The sequence below is a fragment of the Lipotes vexillifer genome, unplaced genomic scaffold, assembly GCF_000442215.2.
Source record: "Lipotes vexillifer unplaced genomic scaffold, Lipotes_vexillifer_v1.1 scaffold75, whole genome shotgun sequence".
NCBI classification, from domain to species: domain Eukaryota; kingdom Metazoa; phylum Chordata; class Mammalia; order Artiodactyla; family Lipotidae; genus Lipotes; species Lipotes vexillifer.
The window spans coordinates 368,413-375,534 of NW_006771517.1; positions in this window are offsets into that span (position 1 = coordinate 368,413).

The following is a 7,122-nucleotide window of genomic DNA, read 5'->3' on the forward strand; positions in this document are numbered from 1 at the left end:
ACAAACAGTGTGGGACAACTGGATATTCAGATGCAGAAGAATGAATTTATATCCCTACCTCTCACCATATACAAAAAAGGACTCAAAATGGATCAAAGACCTAAATGTAAGAACTAAAACTATAAAACTCTTAGAAGGAAACATAGGTATAAATCTTTGTGACCTTCAATTAGGCAACAGTTTCTTAAATATGACATAAAAAGCACAAGCAACAAAAGAAGAAAATAGATACATTGGACTTCACCAACATTAAAAACTTCTGTGCACCGAAGTCCATTATCAAGAAAGTGAAAGGACAACTCACAGAATGAGAGAAAATACTGGCAAATTCCATACCTGACAAGGAGTTAATATTCAGAATACATTTGTTTTTAATTTTTAAAAAATTAATTTATTTTATTTTTGGCTGTGTTGTGTCTTTGTTGCTGCGCGTGGGCTTTTCTCTAGTGGCAGCGAGCAGGGGCTACTCTTCGTTGTGGTGCGCGGGCTTCTATTGCGGTGGCTTCTCTTGTTGCGGAGCACGGGCTCTAGGCATGCGGGCTTCAGTAGTTGTGGTGCGTGAGCTCAGTAGTTGTGGCTCAAGGGCTCTAGAGAGCAGGCTCAGTAGTTGTGGTGCGTGGGCTTAGTTGCTCCGCGGCATGTGGGATCTTCCTGGACTAGGGCTCAAACCTGTATGCCCTGCATTGGCAGGCAGATTCTTAGCCACTGTGTCACCAGGGAAGCCCCAGAATACATTTTTTAAAAAGGGACTTCCCTGGTGGTCCAGTGGTTAAGAATCTGCCTTCCAGTGCAGGGAACGCGGGTTCGATCCCTGGTCGGGGAACTAAGATCCCACATGCCGCAGAGCACCTAAGCCCATGTGCTGCAACTACTGAGCATGCAAGCCACAACTAGAGAGAAGCCCGTGTGCCCCAAAGAAGAGCCCACGCACCGAAACGAAAGATCCCAAATGCCACAACAAAGATCCCATGCAACCAAGACCCAACGCAGCCAAAAATAAATAAATAAATAAATATTTTTAAAAAAATAAATTAAATTATCTTTAAAAAAAAAGCTATTACAACTCAAAAACACAAACAACCCAATTAAAAAGCACTGAATTGTACACTTTAAATAGTTAAAATGGTGAATTTTATGTTATGTGAATTTTAACTCAAAAAAAAGTGTGGTGAAGTAATGAAAAGAAAACATGTTTGGAGGTAGGGGATTAAGAGGTACAAACTATTATGTATAAAATAAGCTAAAGGATATATTGTACAACATGGGGAATATAGCCAATATTTTATAACTATAAATGGAGTATAACCTTTAAAATTGTGAATCACTATATTGTACGCCTGTAAATTATGTAATACTGTACATCAACAAAAAGAAAACATGTTTTGATGCCTACCACACAAACCTAGTTTAGAACTGGGGCTCTTCCATTCAGCCATATGGCAAGGTGCATCATCTGCCTCGGTTTCCCCATCTGTGAAAGAGACACTAACTTCCATACCAGGCCACATTCTGAGGATTCATTGAGAATACAGGTAAAGTGCCGCCTGGCACAGAATATGCATCCAATATATATTTACACAATAAATAAACAATAATGACAGGAATAATAGGCAATAACATCTATTGAGCCCTCATGCTGAATCAGATGGCTTACATAGAACACTTCATTTAATCATCCCAACTATAGCTCGATGAGGTAGGTACAGATTACAGCTGAGGAAATAGAGGCTTCGAGAGGTTTGAGTGACTTGCCCAAGGTCACACCATTATTAAGTAGTGTGGCTGGCATCTGATACCCCAGCAAGCAATAGAAAATCTTTATTGAGCACTGTGTTCTAAGCAAGACACCAAACTGAGCATTTTACAAGAAATAGCTCATTTAGCCCACACAACTGCATGAAATGAGCATTATTATCGTCCCCATTTTGTACATTAGATACTGGAGAAACAGAGAAGTTGAATAGCTTGCCCAAGGTCACACAGCTTGTAGGGGCAGAGCTGGGATTCTTACTGTAAATACAACCTGCTTAGCCACTATGCTTATACTGCCTACATCCAAACGAATAAATGGACAGAGAGATACATGTGAAACCGAGCAAGAGCTCGTGTGCCCAGGCATTTGCAGCAAAGTAAGGATTTATTTGCAGGGCAGCAAGCAAAGGAGTCGGAGACAAGTCTCAGATCCACTTCATCTTGGTCTTTGAGTTAGGGATGTTTTAAGGGGGAAGAACAAAGGAACTAGGATTAATTATCATCTTGTGACATTTCTTAATCATGGTTTCAGGAATCAGGAGGTCTCCTTTTTATAATTCTCTGTCCAGGCGGTCCATGGCTTGAGGATCTGTGGGCTCACCTTGCCCTAGAGAAACAACCTGAGTTTGTAAGTTAATGATGACGTAGTAGCAATTTTAGTACATTGATGATGTTATCAACAATAGCTGACCCTGGTTGATTAGTGTTCAGTTAGCACAGGATTGAGGCCAGAGGGGACAAAAAAGGGATTGAGGTCAGAGGAGACAAGCAGAGGAATAAAGTTTTGGATAGAGAGATTAATCATACACTCAGTACGGGAACTCGGTTTTAGGGAGACTCGGTTTCACACGTAAACAAACACATAAATAATGTGTGATGGACATGGGAGCAAGTGTGACCTTCCTGGGGAACAGGCCAAAGTTAGCAGTAGGGGTAGGTCAGGCCCAGCAGAACCTGGACAGTGGGGAGTCGGGGGAGATTGTGCCCTGGAGGGGCCCCTGCACTTGAGCTAATGGTGGGTTACAAGACATACTTCATACACCTTCAACTGAGCACGTGCAGGCCATGTGACAGGCACCAGGCCCTAGGGAGCCACATAGTTTCCAGTAATGGATTGATGACTCCTTGGTCCTCATGCCAGAGAAATCCACATCCTCACCCAGGTCCAGGCCCAACACAGAGGTAGACTAGAAGTCCCCCTCCACTGAAAAAGAAAGGTCCACATCCAATCTCAGAATATCCTGTTGGCTCTACCCTCAAAATATATCCAGAACCCCACCTCTTCTCATCATCTTCACTGCTGTCACTCTGACTCCTTTCACCATCATTTCTTGCCTGGATTTTTGCAGTAGCCTCCAGTGGTAGGCAGAATATTGGCCTTCCAAAGATGCCCACATTCTATAGAATGTCATCTTAAGTGGCAAAAAGGGCTTTGCAGAAGAATTAAATTAAGGATCTTGAGATGGGGAGATTATCCTGGTGGGCCCAATGCAATCACAAGAAGAAAGCAGGAGGGTCAGAGTCAGAGAGAGAGAATGGAAGATACTACCTTTCTGGCTTTGAAGCCAGAAAGGGGTCACAAGCCAAGGAATGCAGGTGGCTTCTAGAAACTGGAAAAGGCATGGGAATGGATTCTCCCCAAGAGCCTCCAAAAGGAACACAGCCCTGCCAGTAACTTGATCTCAGTCCATTAAGAACCGTACCAGACCCCTGACCTCCAACAGTGAAAGATAAGAAACTTGAGTTGTTTTAAGCCACAGAGTTTGTAGTAATTTGTTACAGCAGCAATAGGAAACTAATACACTTCCTCACTGGCCTTCCTGTCTCCACCCTTACCCGCTCCAGCACATTCTCTAAATGGCAGCCTGAGGGGTCCTTTAAAAAATACATGTCAGATCCACTGCTCACAGCTCCCCCCGATGGCTCCCCACACACCTCAGAGGAAAAGCCAAAAGCCTTTCAATGTCCCTCAAGTCCCTACATGATGTGTCATGATCCTCCCATCACCTCACTGCCTTTCCAACTCCTAGCTCCAGCCACACTGGCCTCTCTACTGTTCTTCAAACACAGCAGGGCCCTCCAGCCTTAAGGCATTGCTTTGCAAGGGCTGTGCCCTCTCCCTGACATGCTGTTTCCCAGATAACCACATAGCTCATTTCCTCTTCCTTGAGTCTTTTCCTAAATGTTTCCTTCCTAGTGAGGCTTTCCAGGCCACCCCAAATAATGCTGCAACCTGCCCCACACCCCATACTCCCCAAACCTCTACTTGCCTCTATTTTTTCTCTTTTCTACAGTAATTTATCACCTCCTAACATAATATATAATTTGCTTATTTACTTTGTTATTTATCTTCTGCTTCCTCTACAGGGGAACGGTTCACGGTGTACCGCCAATGCCTAGAACTATGCCTGGCATATAGTAGGTGCTCATTAAATATTTGTTGACTGAATAAATGAGTGGACTGAGGTAGCTGTGACCTGGGGGTCAGGAGAGCTGGATCTGAACTCAGTTTGCCATGACAAGACCCTTTCGCTTTCTGGGCTTCAGTTTACTCTCTGTGATTCTATACAGAGAAGTTGGGCCTTGGTCTCCTGCCTCAGCTTCTGTGCCTGACCATACACCAGCCACCCTTGGCCAGTAGGGGGTCACCCCCAACCCTGAGGTAGATCTACTAAATTCCCTGACACCACCACCCTTCAGGTCCTGAGAATCCATGGGGCACTTGCTGGCAGCCTTGGGGGTTAGGAGCATCTGCAGCTGCCACCTCCACTCCTTCCGCCCCAGGGGTGATAAAATTGGTGCAACCGGTTCTCCTGGGCCAGGCAGGATACCTGCTCTGTCAACTGAGACTTCCAAGCCACCGCCTTTGTCTTTTGTCCCAGATATTCTCAGCTCCCTTTTAAGACAAAGGAAAGAGTCCTTTATACCAGACATTACTGCCCAACTCTCTCTCAGCCTATGTGGCGGATTCTTACTGGGGGAAACTTATCCTTGGCCTCTGTGAGGTGGGAGGAGGGGTTGTGTGGAGGGGACCTTGTTCGTTCAAAATGTCTCAAGAAATATTGATCAAGCAATTCCTGGGAAGTTCTAGGCACTGTAGATATACCAGTGAACAAAACAGAAAAAAGTCCTTGTCCTTGTGGGTTTCTAATGAGGGGAACAGACAATAAAGAAACGTCTAATATAATGTCAAAGGTGATGAATAAAAATGAAGCAGGGTAAGGGACTAGAAAATGATGGGAGTGGGTGGGGGTTATTTTAGACAGATTGGCCAGGGAAGGCCTCTCTGAGGAAATGACTTTTGGACAAAGGTGAATAGAAGGAGGGAGCCAGCCATAAAAAATCTGGGAGAAGAGCATTCTAAACAGAGGGAATAGCAAGTGCAAAGGCCCCGAGGCAGGAACTAGTTTATATGATGGAATAACAGCTAGGGGGCAGGTGTGGCTGGAGTGGAGTGAAATAAGAAAAGAGTGGTAGGAGGGCTTCCCTGGTGGCGCAGTGGTTAAAGAATCCGCCAGCCAAGGCAGGGGACAAGGTTCGAGCCCTGGTCCAGGAAGATCCCACATGCCACGGAGCAACTAAGCCCGTGTGCCACAACTACTGAGCCCAAGTGCCACAACTATTGAAGCCCGTGTGCCTAGAGCCCGTGCTCCGCAACAAGAGAAGCCACCGCAATGAGAAGCCCACACACCGCAACAAAGAGCTGCCCCTGCTCACCACCACTAGAGAAAGCCTGAACGCGGCAACGAAGACCCAACACAGCCAAAAAATAAACAAAATAAATAAATTTAAAGAAAAAAGAAAAGAGTGGTAGGAGACGAGGGCTGCATGGTATAGAACCTTGAAATCTATAGGGAAAACTTTAGATTTCACTCTGGGAGGGATTGGAAGCCACTGGAGGGTTTTAAACAAGGAAGTGGCATAACCTGATCAGGCTCTAGAGAGATCCTTTGGGCTGCTGTCAAGAGAATGGATCATAGTGGTGGAAGAGAGAAAGCAGGGAGACCAAAGAGAAGGCTGATGGGCTTCCCTGGTGGCGCAGTGGTTAAGAATCCGCCTGCCAATGCAGGGGACACAGGTTCAAGCCCTGGTCCAGGAAGATCCCACATGCCGCAAGCAACTAAGCCCTTGCGCCACAACTACTGAGCCTGCGCGCCTAGAGCCCGTGCTCTGCAACAAGAGAAGCCACTGCAATGAGAAGCCTATGCACCGCAATGAAGAGTAGCCCCTCACCACAACTAGAGAAAGCCCGCGCTCAGCAACAAAGACCCAGTGCAGCCCCAAATAAATAAAATACAATAAATTAATTTTTTAAAAAAGAGAAGGCTGATGATACGGTCATCCATGCAGGAGAGCCTGGTGGCCTGGACAGGGTAGTGTGGTCAAGGAGATGAGCTGTGGCTGGAGCCTCAGAGAAGTGGTTCCAAAAATAACCATCTCATCAGAGCTGGTGAGAGCTTTAGAAATCCTAACAGTAGGCAGGAGTTGTGGAGTCTGTCAGTCCTGGACTGGAGGCCCAGCTCAACACATTCCAGCTGTGAGTCCTTGGGCAAGTTGTTATACCTCTCTGAGCCTTGGTTTCCCCACCTGTAAAATGGACATGATAAGAGAGCTTGCTTCCAAGGGGTGTCTTGAGGACTCAGTAACATATAAATAAGGCACAGAGCACAGGGCATGGCTCTTAGTATACAGTCAGTAAAGCCATGACTCAACTCCCCACATTTATTGATAGAGAAACTGAGGGCAGCCCTGGCTTAGAGGCAGACAGAGGAATGGACGAAAAGGAAGCAGAATTTACAGGGTTCCTCAAAGTCATATACCCACAGAGTCTATAAATAAGATGAATGAATAAAGTGGGCCAGGCACATGAAAAATCATGTGGCCCTGCCTGGCCATCTTGCTTTTCCACTTCTCAGACACACGTAATATATGTGTTCACCTAAAGGGCTGGCTAGCCCAGCTCCACCTAACTACTGCCCCATGGTACCAGATGCCCCATGGTTCCAGATACCCCATTTTTCTTATCTTTTTGTGTGTGTGTGTGTGGCCACGCCACGCATCTTGCGGGATCTTAGTTCCCCAACCGGGGATTGAACCCATGCCCTCAACAGTGAAGGGCCAGAGTCCTAACTACTGGACAAAAAGGGAATTCCCCCCATTTCTCAATAGAAGTCAGAAACCCAGATTTTTATGTGAAATCTCCCAACTTTAAATTACATTTTCTAATTACTTGTAGAGTATAGGAACACAGTAAATTTTTATATATTTTTCTTACTATTAATTCAGCATCCTTGTTATTATTTCCCCCTTTCCAATCCTGACATCATTTATTTTTCTTGCCTTGTTCCTTTGGCTACACCTCCAACATAA